The sequence below is a fragment of the Chrysochloris asiatica genome, unplaced genomic scaffold (genome assembly GCF_000296735.1).
Source record: "Chrysochloris asiatica unplaced genomic scaffold, ChrAsi1.0 scaffold00017, whole genome shotgun sequence".
In the NCBI taxonomy this organism is placed as follows: domain Eukaryota; kingdom Metazoa; phylum Chordata; class Mammalia; order Afrosoricida; family Chrysochloridae; genus Chrysochloris; species Chrysochloris asiatica.
This window is the reverse complement of record NW_006408535.1, coordinates 28,778,315-28,787,038: the sequence shown is the minus strand read 5'-3', so window position 1 is coordinate 28,787,038 and position 8,724 is coordinate 28,778,315. Positions and strand designations below refer to the sequence as shown.

The 8,724-nt window shown below is 49.0% G+C and overlaps 1 protein-coding gene across 1 annotated transcript in view; it reads right to left on the bottom strand.

Moving 5' to 3' along the window:
- The window catches only part of ZFHX2 (zinc finger homeobox 2), a 32,021-nt gene extending 23,814 nt beyond the window's left edge, over positions 1–8,207 (bottom strand). Inside the window, exon 1 of the mRNA XM_006835424.1 lies at positions 7,905–8,207. The gene's annotated coding sequence lies outside the window, so the exon portion shown is untranslated. The remainder of the gene's footprint in view (positions 1–7,904) is intronic.
- Between the last annotated feature and the right edge of the window lie 517 nt (positions 8,208–8,724).

Sequence of the window (8,724 nt, the reverse complement as noted above, 5' to 3'; positions counted from 1 at the left end):
GGGAGAGAGAGGGAGAGAGAGAGAGAGAGGAGAGAACAAGTGGGCCCTGTTGTTAACTGAAAGTTTGAACCCACCAGCTCCTCAGGAGAAAGAGGTAGTAGTCTGCTTCTATAAAGACTGTTGTTATATGCTATCAATAGCAATCCTGTAAAGGGCTTCCAAGGAGTGGCTGGTAGGTTTAAACTGCCAACCTTGAGGTTATCCTACAGCACCACACCAGGCCTCATAAAGATTACAGCCTTGCCCTTTAGGGGCAGGTCTTACAGGGTCAACCCTATAAAGCGCTGCCAGCTGCCGGGAGAGAGCACTTATGTAATAGAGTCCATTCAGGAAGGGGAAGGGGAATTGGAGGGGGAGGGAAACTGGAGGGGGAAGGGAAAGTTGTTGAATGATGATATTTTAAGTACCATCTAGTAGTTCTGAAAGGAGCTCTGGTAGCATAGTGGTTATGAATCGGGCTGCGAACCTTAAGGTCAGCAGTTCAAAACTACCAGCTGTTCCGTGGGAGAAAGATGAGGCTTTCTGCTCCTATAAAGATTTACTGCCTCAGAAACCCTGTACAAGGTCGCTATGAGTTGGAACCAACTCCACAGCACATAACAAGTCGTTCTGACTCAGCGACCAGGTGTCGGTTTATGATGTTTCCTAAAGTTGATAGTCCACACATGTGTATGCATATTAGTAAATAAACTTCATCAGACAAGCACTACAACATTATTTAAAATCGCAACCTTTAAATTCAGAAAGACCTAAATTTAAATTCTAATTCTATTCTTTGATACGTAAGAGACTTCAGATGAGTTGCTTAAATTCTTTTAGGTCTCTGCCTCTTCATCTCTAAGACCAGGGAATAGTACCCCTGGAATTGTGTCAATTGAGATTGTCACTTTGTATGTGATCAATAAAAGAAATGTTATTCACCCATGTGTCATTATTTCCTGAGTTGGAGTGTGTATGTATATTTATTGCTTTTTATTGGTGTGTGTCTGTAGAAGGCCTCTGGCTGGGTTTCCCTAAGGCCCTTTGATTATACCTGTGTGGACCCTGGGCTTCCCGTTCAGCAGCGGGTGTCCTGTGTGGGTGTGCTGCTGCAGATCTGTGTGTGCTTGGTGGCCCGGCTGGCGCGGGCGTGTTTGGGGTGGTGGTAATTACTGGGATGGCCCATCCCTAATGAGTGTGATCTCGTTACACTCTCGCCGCCTCTAATGGAGCTAACCTCATTTCACAGCCATTAGAGATGGAGATGAGGCCCCGCCTACTGGCCCCGCCAGCTGCAGCTTTTTCATCCCTGGCCACATTCTTTCCTTCAGGCTCACCATTTCTCTGTTTCATCTCTCTTTTCCTGCTCTTTCCAGGTTTCCTCTTCTATTCCCCATTGTTCTTTTCCTTATCATCTGTCTTTATGCTCCTCATTGTTCTTCCCTTGTCTTTTTGCATTTCCCTTCTCTCTCCTCTTCTCCATTCCAGGGGTCCTCAATTCCCTCCTGCATTCTCCTTGTTCTTTCCTCAAGTCTGTCTGTCTTTCACATCTCCATTTCTCTATCCTCTTTTCCTTACCCTCCCTCTATCACCCTGCACTGCTTCGGTTCCTCCCTTCCCCCACATTGCCCAGTCTGGCTAAAGGACAAATCTCAAGGGGAAACCAGCAAAGACAAACAAGGCGCAGTGACTTCATTATCGCCGTTAATTTGCCACTTCAGTTCCTCCCACAAGGGTCAAAGCCAGCACGGCTTGAACTCAGGACCGACATGGAGGTCCAGACCACAGCCTGGCTTTTCTGCCTTCCGCTTCTCACACAACCATTCTTCATCTCTCCTCTTCAGCTGAGTCTTCTGCTTCCCTGCATGGACTCAGACTCCCTGTTTTCTCTCCAATTTTCTTTCTTAGTTCTCCAAGCCTACCGCCCTCTTTTATTTTTCCTTTTCATTTAAATTGTGGCTGTCTCTCTGGGTTCTCTCCATCGCGGAGTCACTTTTTTCCCCCCTTTAACCTTTGACTCTCTCAATCTCTGTCATACTCAGAGTATTCCTCCCTACCCAATATATTCTGAACCTCTTCCTAACTTCAAGTGCACTCCTTCCCTAAAGCATTAGGATTTACCTCAAGGTTTTTGAGATTGGATGAAGACATGCATTTGTCACCCAAGCCCCAGGCAGGGCAGTGATACTGAACATTGGGGTTAAGGGTGGCTGTGTACAAAGGTGATGGAGGCAACAGGCCAAGGAGGCAAGGGAAGCAGCGGAATCTAGACTAACTGACCCCCACAGAAGCAGCCTCACCAACATCATAGAAAAAGGAGGAAAGAGACAGAGAGTGGGCGTTAGGCTTGAGATTGGGGGTGAGAAGGGGTTAGAATGGTCCCCAACAAAACAAGGAACTAAGAATGTAAGGATGGAAATGGTGTTGACCCCATCAATTCCTCAGGGAACCATTCTAACACTTCTGTTCCACCCTCTGCCCTCCTTCACTGAAAAGCCAAATGACTGGCAATTGACTCTTGACCTTTAGCCCAATCCCAGTCCCAAAGGGAGTGGCTGAGGGTAGTTGGCTGTGACTGGAGGAGCACTAGGGAAATATCCACACATGAAGTAAAATTTTCTTGCCCACACCCATCCTGCCCCACTGACTTTCCACATCGACATGCTACACAGAACCAGACACACGCAGACATTCTCGTCTCTCCACAGGGAGCTCTTGTATACCCCATGCCAATTATGTCCTGATTGCACAGGCCCTGATGTGTGTACCTTCCACAAGGGAATTCCACTCTGGAACCTTAGCTTGAATGTGACCCCGTATTCTTGCCCAGACCTAGAAGAGAGCTCCTATTCTTTCATTTGACCTCCTCCAGGTAAATCTGTTATGTGCCACTGAGTCAGTTCCGACTCATAGTGACCCTGTATAGGGTTTCTAAGGAGCGGCTGGTGAGTTTGAACCACTAACCTTGTGGTTAGCAGTCCAGTGCTTATCCTACAGTGCCACATCAGGGCTTTGGAGGGAAAAAAAAAATGTGAGGAGTACAAAGTGGTCTCAATAAAAAGCAGAAAAGGTGTCTTCCTCTAGGTGAATGACCATACATGCCAGTGGCACGGCTTGGTGACAGGAAGGAAGGTGGATTTCAGTCCCGTGACCACATAATTAGGCACTCTGAACAACTGGACTAGTTCCTACATGAGGGAGGCACTGAGAGCCAGCAGTGATTATTACCTCAGGGTACTGGAAAGCACCTCTAAATCTTTCATCCTTGTCTCACCAGCTGGGGATGGAGAACTTTCCCCAGAGAGGCAAGGGGCTCTTGGGAAGTGGGTGGTGGGATGATTGAGCTTACTATGAGAAGCCAGAAAAGAAAGATGGAAAAATCAATGAAATGAGTTTCTAACGGTGAGGTAAAAGACCGCTGTGTCGACAGCCTGTCGCCTGCTGCAAAATATGAGCTGCCCAAGTCCATGGCGGCAGCTGACAGTGCATATAGCAGCCACTGTCCTCCCTCAGGCCCCCTCCCACCAGCACCTTCTCCAGCTGCCCTGCTCTTTCTTATTATAGGCAGTCTTTCCCCAGGACGCTCAGCTCACTCTCTCTTCCAGGTCTTCTTGCCCAGATTTTTGACCCATTCAGGGTCTTCCAGGTTCCTCAGCACAGGACTGGCTATAATTTCAGATTTTCGTGCATCTTTTCCTCTAGGGTTTGTGTGTTTAGCCCTCTGTCTGAAGATTTCACTCTAAGAAGCGCTGCATCTATTGCCTCCCTGTCTTCTAGCTCACTATGGGCTCATTCAACAATGGGTTGTCAGACATCAAGACCATCCCTCACAAGGCTCCTTACATCAAGGTGTGGGCAACAGTAACCTGTGCCTTCCTCTGCCTTTTGGCCAATGTTGTTAAGTGCCCTTGAGTCACTTGACCCTGTATAGGGTTTCCAAGGAGCGGCTGGTCAACTTGAACCACCAATCTTGCAGCCAGTCCAGCTCATGAACCCACAGTGCCACACCAGGACTCCCCTTTTGGCCAATACTGACTTGGAATTACCGGGTTGGGGCAGAGTGTTTAGGATGGGCCTAGTATTGATTTATGAACCTTTATTTGTGACTAGTGTTCAAGTGGATATGACTGATTCAGCTGTGGTTTCGTGATTGGGAAAGTGGTAGGAATGCTACTTCTAATTCAAATCTACTGACTCTCTTTGGAAACAGCTCAACCTTTTCTGGAAACCGCCTCCTTTCTCCACCCTCCTCAGCATCTTCCCCTTGGGCTCCTAGGACTGTTCATTCATGTTTTCCTTCCTTTATCTTTTCAAAGACTTTTTCAAATCAATCCTAGAGTCCGCCCTGGTTAACTCCAAGTGTGCCCTAACCCAAAGATCTCCTTTTTCTGCCTCAGGGTTCACTGAAACTGGGTTAACTCCCATACAACCCTATCCTCCAGTTTCTGATTTCCCAATTTGTCCATTATGGGAGCTGGGGGGGAGAGGAAGATGGCAACTCTTTTCCTTATTAATTCAACATTTGGTTACTAGATATTTAATAGGCATCTTCTATGTGACAGACACCATGCTAAGTTCTGAGAAGCCTCCTCACCAATCACCCTGGGTCTCCCATCTGAAGCTTACTCTCTCCAACTCAGAGTCCCTTTTTCCCTTCCTCCATAACCTGCACTGTGCCCTCTTGCATTTCAGAGCCCTTCCCCTTTCTCTATCACTGAATCCGTTTATATACTCTCATACAGCTCTGATCCCCTCTCCTGCATTTCTAGCTTCAGTCTCCATTCCTAAACCCAAAGCCAGGTTCATCTTACCTCTTCAGTTAACTCTCCCTCTGCTCAAAAAGCTGTGGTCCTATTTAATATTTTCCCTTCCTTCTTTGCCTGCCTTTCAGTTCTACCATCCCATTCCTTAATGCCCCATCTCCTCTAGTCCCTTCCTCTTGCTTCTGTCAGGCCCTCATGAACCGTAGGACCTCATTCTGAGCTAAGAAGAGCCCCAGGGAGATAAGGTCAAGCTACTAGAGTCAGGAATCCTACAGATTTGACTCAAGCTACTCATGAGCTACAGCTCCCTAGCAAAGCAGCAAGTTGTTCCTGTATGGGTCTCAAGGTAAAACCAGCTGCCTCTGACATCATGGAGGGAGGAACCCTGTCATGTTGCCAAGGCAACACCAGCAATTTATGACATCAGAGGCTTGAGGTCTTTGGTTCTCAGGGGGCTAGAAAGATTCAAGTTCCTGTCAGCTAAAGTAAATGAGAATTCTACTTCTTTTTCACCTCTTTGCTCTTGTTCTCCTGGCTTGGGAATGAAGTGCAGAGGCCTTTGGTGAAGCAGTGAGTGATGAAGCCACTGGAATGAAGGTTGTGGGGCGCTCTCTCCCTTCACCCAATTTCTCTGCACTCTCCCCCTCTTGCTTTTGGGGTTTCACCTAGTGGTATTTTTGCTGTCTTTTTGTTTTTCTTTCCCAAATCACTCCTCCTGCAGTTCTCTCTTTGCATTGGTCATGCTGTGTCCTCCTCACACTGAGGCATTTGTTTCCTTTGATGCCTCATCCTGGGCTCTTCCCCCCCTACCATGCATGCTCTGTGCAGCTCTGATCTGCTTCAGCACCCGTCCTTTGCCATCCATTTACCTTCTTTGTACCACACTCCCTATCTCATCTTAGTCATCAGTTTCCTTCTTTGCATATTGCCTTATCTGTTGACCTCCTCTTGGAAAATTTTATGTTATTTCTCTCCCTCTGTATAGCTATTAACTTGTTTTATTTCACTCTCCCAATTTTTCATTAATCACTCACCCCTCAGTTCCTCCCCTGCTCCCATTCCGCATAATTTTCTTCCCTTCTTTTGTATATTGCTCACATCATACATTTCTCTACCCCATGTGTTTATTGCACCAGCCCCCCTTCCTTTCTAAATTTCTGTTCACCTTTGAAATCATCCATCTTCTGCCCATATCAACCTCCTCCTTTTACCCTTTCAAGCTCCTCAAGGTGTGGAAAAACAATGATGAGCTCAAAACCAAAGTAAACTCTCCAGTGCCTTTATCCACCTTTACTATTCTGTAGGCTGAATGGATCTGGCACCCTTGCATAAGATTATATTTGTCACACTAATAAAAAATGCCTACTACAATCAGGAGGAATCCTAATACGATAATAGCAACTGAAGTTCAAGAGGATGGGCCCAGGAAGAAGATGAACTGAAAAGTGAAGGGAAAGTCACTGAAATCTAGAATGAACCAAAAGATGAGAGCAACCAGGCAGAATGTAGCTCAGTCCTAGAGAATGCCCCCTTAACAAAATCAAAGTTGACAGTTAACTGACATAATAGCGCTGACTGATGAAGGGGTTAGATGCCCCTAGAAGCCCATTAAATTGATTTCTTGGCCTGTTTATGTGCCTTAACAAATCATAACCTCCCCACCTCCTCTGGGCCCTTGCTCTCTGGTACCAGGGATGCTGGGGTTAAAATGCTGGGTAAGAGGATAATGAATAAAAGGAACTAGGGGTGACCAAAGAGAAAAAATAAGAGGGTAGATTATGGAAACAAAGGTGGCGAATAAGCAAGAAAGACCATGAGAGAGAAGGCTGAAAAAGAAGGGGTTGAGACAACATGGGGAAAGGAAGATATATACAATGGTAAAGAGGGGGAAGGGAGAAAAATTAAGTCAGTGACGAAGAGGTTTGTAATGGGAAGCTCCTGGAGAGGTGAATGACACACAGGAGACCAGAAGGCGAGGTCCTGGTGGAGGGTGCCAGGCACACTGCAAAGGGGCTGTAAATAATGCTAAGAAGTTCCAAAGCTTCCCAGGTGAAGGTGGAAGCAGACCCATGCAGGCCATGCCGAAAGGGCTCAGGAGACCCATCTGCTCCATCCCCCTACTATTCCTTGGCCTCTGACCAGTCACTACAATCATGACTGATAAGCAAACTCCAAAGTAGCCTGAAAAGGCCAGCAATAACCACAAGGACCTTGCAGGAGAGAGCATGGAGCCCTAGAGGGGCAGAACAGTCAGGCAGCCAAGACATGACACATAGTGACAGGGACACACAAGGAGAGGGTCACTCAGACAAGAAGGGTCACAAGGAGACAGACCCTGTGACGGTGAAGAATGGCAAAACCCAGAGGCAGGGACACATGGACAGAGATCAGTGCAGCTACAAGCGCCGAGAGAAGCGGCGCTCAAAAACGATAGGGCCACCCTGCAAGAGGGAAAGATGAGAATGGATCTAGAGTTGGGGAGCCCTGGACAGACATACTTCTGCTTGAATGGGGATACGGCCTCCTCTCATCTAGTCCCAACATTCTCCTAAAAAAGCTCAACTTGAGGCAAATAAACGAAGATTGCGGGTATCCACGTTCCCCACAATGCACCCCTGCCCCAGCACGACAGCCCATCCAGATAGCCCATCCATCAGCCCGCCCGTCTCGGTTCCAAGCCTTCTCCAGCTGCCGGCTGGGGGCCGCCGAGACCCAGGCCCCTTCCGGCTGACAGCTCCAAGCCCCCGCACTCACCCGGCCTCCCCTTCCCTCTGGGACCCCCGATTCCCGCACAGCTCCGCGCGGTCCGTCTAGGCTTTCGTTACCCTCCGTCTATCCGGCTGGCTCCTGGGCCAGTTTCGTTGCCTTTCCCTTCCCGATTTCTCCCTCCACCCCTCTCTCTTCCTTCCATCCCCGCCCGCACGCCGTCTTCCTTCCACACCCCTGCCCCTCCTTCTCCCCGGCACGGTCAGTCCGTCTGTCCGTGCCCCCTCCCCCAGCCCCCTTCCTGTCCCTCGCCGTCCCCGCCAGCGGCAGTCTCCAAGCGCCTCCTTTCCCCTTCGTCTCGAGCTTCCAAAGAGCAAGGAAGGAAAAGAAGAGAGAGAGGGAGAGGAGAAAAAAAAAAAAAACCAACCCAGCAGCATCGGAAATCGATGCACTTACACCTCAGCTGGAAGCAAGGACGGGAGTCGAACCACGGCCGCCGAGCAGCGCGAGGCGGGGAGGGGAGGGGGCGGCTCTTGGAAGGGACTTCTCCGATGTGTTGATTCCTTATTTTTTCCCCTCCTCCCTCCCTCCAGCGCTCGCTCCGGGGCGTCGGGGACGGAGATGGAAAAAAAAAAAAAAAATTTCGCGGCGGTGAGGGAAGTGAAGGAAAATAATCAATGCTATTTGGCTGCGGCTGAAGTGTTTTCCCGGCTTCGTGAGGGGGTTTCCATTGATTCACCCTGGGCACTCTCTCGCTCCCTGCCTCCTCCTCCTCCTCCTCGCCCTCACTCCTCCGCCTCATTCACTGGCTGGAGCCGAGGCGTCCCACACAATGGAATAATCAATACCCAGGCGCCCGGGGCGGCCCCACTGAGCAGGTGCAGCGGTCCGCCCGCCGCGGCGCATGCCGGGAGTTGTAGTTTCTTCTCCCCCGCCCGCCGGCCGCTAGTTGGGGAGGTGGAAGCCATCCGGGACTGAGACTGGGGCTGGGGCTGGGGCTGGTGGCTCCTCTGCATGGGCATTAGTTCCAAGTCTGTATCTGTCAGCAGGGCAATCTCCTTGAAACTCCTGCTCCTCTTCTTGCTTACAGAAACTATACGTTTTCTTGTTTTGTTTTAAATCCTTTCTAGAGCAAGCCCTGGCTTCTACCAGCTTCCCAGGGATGCCTGAGGCTTCTTCTTTTTTTTTTTTGTCACTCCCTGTTTTATTATTACCCCTCCCTTCTGATTGGCCACTAGAACCTTCTCTATAGCAATTCCCCTGATGTCTCCAGGAG